Source organism: Alosa pseudoharengus, unplaced genomic scaffold (assembly GCF_046254945.1).
Source record: "Alosa pseudoharengus isolate Yale_2024_CS ecotype anadromous, Long Island Sound unplaced genomic scaffold, YU_APseudo_1.1 YU_APseudo_1.1_scf_17, whole genome shotgun sequence".
Classification (NCBI taxonomy): Eukaryota; Metazoa; Chordata; class Actinopteri; order Clupeiformes; family Clupeidae; genus Alosa; species Alosa pseudoharengus.
Genome location: NW_027468640.1, coordinates 10886817 through 10891816, shown reverse-complemented (window position 1 = coordinate 10891816; position 5000 = coordinate 10886817). Strand labels below are relative to the sequence as shown.

Here is a 5000-nt window from a genome sequence, read left to right as displayed (position 1 = left end):
ATTTGTTTCATTGAACCGTTGAATTTGAATTTATTTTTGTGTAAACATTCAATATAACCTCCTCAGACCGCTTGCAGGGGTGGCACGGTTCACAAAACCCACGGTTCAGTTTGTATCAAGGTTTTAGGGTCACGGTTTTCAGTTCTGTACGGTTCTTGTTGTTATTTTTCCTTTTAACCTTTATCAAGTATGGCTTAATTTTCCACCATTTAGGCTACAGTATTAGTATAGTTATAATCATGCACAAACTGAATTTGACCTGTCTTCAAGCACATCATTAAGACTATCTCTGAGGAAAGGTGAGATTTTGATACAGAAAGAGTGAAGACACTGATGATTTCAAATTACTTTTCATTTATTTGGCAAATAGTAAGTTATTGCCATCTACAGGAATGTTTGTGCCTTTTTCACGTCGCACTCATCGAAGGTTGACTGAATTACAGTATTATGGAATATTTTATTTATACATATAGCATAGCCTACCCGCACAGTTTAAGCAGAGGGTGCAGTAAATGCACTTCAGAAACAATATCTTTAAGCTCACAATATTTAGAGCGGCCCATCCTCCCGAAGCTACCGATTAGCCACTCCGGGCCTGTACTAGGATAATGAATACGTGTTGCACAATACATGCACACAGTCGCAGTTCTATCTACTGTTTTTTTCCCGCTGTCATCATAGGTAAATTTAAATCCAAAATGTTCCCTCACACCAGACTTATGCGACGCTGGTACTGATCCTCCAACTCCGGCCTGCCTTCATTATCTCTCCCACTAGCCATTTCTACGCGTGACCCGCAGCACTCCACACCTCCACTTTCACGCGAAAGAGAAAAAAAACAAAAAAACTGTCACATATGGGCATGAGGCTACATTACGCATGCCACAAACCGTCAAAACAGTACAATGCACACACGCCCCGAACTGAGACAAGCGTGAACCGTGCCACCCCTACTTGCTAGTGTTCCCTAACATTTGCAGCACACTCAAAGTAAACGTAAAACTGTTTACAAACCGCGCACGTGCGAACGCTCGCCTTTGTCTGCAAATCTGAGCACACTTTGCACGTCCGTGGGCTCCCTCTGCCCTGTAGCCCTGTAGCCCTGTAGCCGTCTCATCTGAGTGGGGGAGCCACGGGGGCGGCTGGTGCCACAGGGTGACAGGTCTGACGCCCGGAACAGCAAGCTGGCCCAAGCCCCTATCAATGGGGCCTGTGATGAAAAATGTATCAAAGAGGACAAAAACTTGAAACAGGACACATGAAAAGGACTCGTCTCGTCGACCTGAGTGTAGATAGACTTCCTGACGACGTCCTTTTCTTTTTCTAATCCACCCCCCCTACATCTCTCTCTCTCTCTCTCTCTCTCTCTCTCTCTCTCAACTTCTCATTCTTTATCATCTCCCTCTTTCTCTCTCATGCTCTGGTTTAAGTCATGAGCTATCCCTACATCATCAGTCCCATCAGTGAACAAAGTCACCTTGCATCATTGGCAGTTTGCAAGACTTTGAGTGACTGTGCTGTAGTGTGTGTGTGTGTGTGTGTGTGTGTGTTTGTGTGTGTGTGTGTGTGTGTGTGTGTGCGTGTATGTGTGTGTGTGTGTGTGTGTGTGTGTGTGTGTGTGTGTGTGTGTTGTGCTAAGCTCGTTCACCCATTAGCCCTAATCCTGTGTATGTGTTCTCCTGAAGGAAGATCAAGCACCCCACTGGGAGTTATCTCTCACCTTTGCCTGACCGCTTCACCTCCTCTCTCTCTTCTCCTCTTCTCTCTTCCTTTCTCCCCTCTCCTCTCTCCTCTGTTACAACCACCCGGCTCGTTCTGGGTGATTTTAACATAGGGAGACCACACGTGGATAAAGAGTTAACAAAAAATATGTATTTATTAAAGTAATCATGTATGCAAAGTGTGAAGTCAGTATTAATGAGATGGTAAGAAAACAAAGGTATGGTGTAAATCAGAGTAATGTGCAAAGCCCAAACAAAAGACAAAGGCGCCGCATGCTGCAATGGAGAGAGGGAACCCTGAACTTCAGACAGGTAGCCTCTTTTATAGTACAGGTGCCCCAATCAGGTGATCAGCAGCACCTGTGTCTTGACTCCGCCCTGCAAACCGGAGAAAGACAAAGACAGACAGGTAGGCAGAGACCGGCAGGGTCGTAACACTCCCCCCCCCTTAAAGACAGAGGACCCTCGAAGAGGACCTCTGTAATTAGAAGACACCCCAAATCAAACATGCATTCAATGAAGAAATTAAGACAATATGTTAATCATGCACAGATATCAAAATCACAATAAAGATCAGTCACTTATCTTAGGTCCAGAAATGTGTGTGGTAGAACTAAGAGCCTGAACGCCCCAGCTGCAGAATAACAGTCTCCCATGTCTGTATCTCACCGTCCAGCAATTCTTTGCCACTAAGAAAAGCATTTTAAGGACGAGACAGACAGACAGAAGACACAGCCAAAGCTACAACTGATCAACCTGGATCATTTTGCCCCTGGGACCAAGCCAACACAGTGCCTACACCCCAGTTATGTCGAACATCCAGGTTGCAAGGCTGCCCAAACATCCAATGCACTAAGCACTGCTGAAGAACCTGTAGAGAACAAACAGTGAGGGATAGACAGATATCCAAAAACACGCCCCCACCCCTGTCAAACAATGGAAAAGCACAAATCAGAGGCAAAGCCTCTTTCTGTTTGATGGTATGAGATGGACTACAGTCCAAAACTTCTTCATCCCTGTGTGTATGCTCTAAAGATGGGCAGGCGAAAACATAGGGCCTCGCTAAAATGTTAACCAACTGACACTCAACCCGCAAGTCCACACCCCTTGCCTTTTCCTTGTCTAGAGACCTAGGAAGTGAGCGCTGAAGTTTTGGGGAAGCCTCACCCAAAACCTCATGGTCAGTTAACTGTGTGGGTGTGGAAATATCTGAAAACTGTACAGGACCAGAGAACAAACATGTCCCCTGCACACCACTCTCCTCAGAGCGGTGGCAGGAAGACTCCAAATCTGCCACATGTTCAAAGTTTCTAAGCTGAGGCTGGAACACATGGTCGTCAGACTCATTCACCTCCTCCTGAATGCATGCTGCCACCATGCTAGGAGTGAATGAGTAAACCATCTCACCTGCTGAAGACAGTCCCCCAGACTTTACCTCCTCCTCAGAACACTGATGGACACAAGCTGTTAAATCAGTGTTGCAGAGCTGAGTGGACTGTTGCTGACCTCGAGAGGAAGCTAGATCCCCCTGGTCTGACACACTAGGCCTACTAATCTGCTCAGCAGACTCATCCAAAGAAAATAAATCAACTAGGCCCATATCTTCAAATTCATTGTCAGACAACAAGGCAGGAAAATCTGGTAAACACTGAGACTTACGGCTAGCTGTAGTGGTAGTGTGATCTACCTTAACCAAAGACTGGCCCATCTTACAAAATGGCACCATCCCTGAAAAATGCCTAACCCCCAAATCCAGTTCACAGACCAACTGCAAAGGTCTTGCCACAGAGGACGATATTGAAGCATGCCAAAAACCTGCAGAAGGCCCAGACGGGAGCGTCCCTTCTGACCTGACCGAAAACCGCTCAGGCTCATAAGCCCGTTTTCTCTCTTCATAAGCCCATTCCATTTCTATCATTTTGGCTTCATGTGCTAGATCAATTTCTTTCAGTTTAGCTTGATGTGCTAGCTCTCTTTCTCTTTCCTGCAACAGAAAAGGCATCAACAAAAGCACCAGCTCCTTATACTGTTCCCCAGTGTATCCATCACCTATACGCATACGAGGAAAAAGCATAGTTCCCATGCCAGCCTCCAGTTCCAACTCAAATTGTTTAGCTACCTTTTGCAGCTCCGCTTTATTTAATCTCTCCAACCCATCCTCTGTAGGAGAGGCCAAAAATACATTAACAGCATCCATTTCAAAACAATCAAAACTGAGCGCAGTATAGCCAACAAATCGGACCAACAATTTACCAATAGCCTAAACTCAAACCCAAACTGAAAGCATCAAGTGACTGACCAATAACCTTAAACAACCATACAATGAATTTGTTGTGTGCATGATGGCATTGTTTGCGAAACAAAACAAAAACGAGCCACCAGGAGCTCCCCCACATCTAACTCGTAAATTCCCCTGAATACTACTCACCTACGTCTTCTCGCTTAACCCCAAGAACCAAGATTTTTACTCACCATACCGATGGAAGTGACCATCCGGGCCTTAGGCCCCTCAAGTCAACAGACCACGGCTGTGTCCTCAGCCCAGGGCGAAGCACGCCAGTCCCCAAAAGCCAGACAAAAAGCGCAGAACGGTCTGAAATCTAACGCAGGGTTAGTACTTTGCTCCAACGAAACAAACGAAATCAATGTTCCTGCAAACAATGCCAAGACAGCACTTACCTATTTTTTCAGTTGCTTACAAACAGCTTGGCAAAACCAAACTGGTTTCCCCCTCTCCACATATTTAACAGAACTATACAAAACTAAAGTATCCAAAATTCTTACCATCCCAACGATATCCACGCGAATCTCCCAATTTTTTTTTTTTTTACCTACTGGCCTAGGGTGCACTCAAGCACAATCGGAGTAGCCAATCAAATGCGCAAATGCTCAATTCAAACAGGTCGCGTCTTCTAGACCGCCTACCCATTCACAAATTTAAGTGATACATTCACTTACCCAAAACCAGCGCATTTACCTACTCCGCTCAACAAAAAGGCCCCAAAGTGCTCCCGGACATCGAGCCCCCATATGTTACAACCACCCGGCTCGTTCTGGGTGATTTTAACATAGGGAGACCACACGTGGATAAAGAGTTAACAAAAAATATGTATTTATTAAAGTAATCATGTATGCAAAGTGTGAAGTCAGTATTAATGAGATGGTAAGAAAACAAAGGTATGGTGTAAATCAGAGTAATGTGCAAAGCCCAAACAAAAGACAAAGGCGCCGCATGCTGCAATGGAGAGAGGGAACCCTGAACTTCAGACAGGTAGCCTC

General features: G+C 45.3%; 1 protein-coding gene across 1 annotated transcript in view; it reads left to right on the top strand.

Moving 5' to 3' along the window:
* The window catches only part of dnah2 (dynein, axonemal, heavy chain 2), a 252822-nt gene that overhangs the window by 133787 nt on the left and 114035 nt on the right, over positions 1-5000 (top strand). The gene's annotated exons all lie outside the window — the stretch shown is intronic.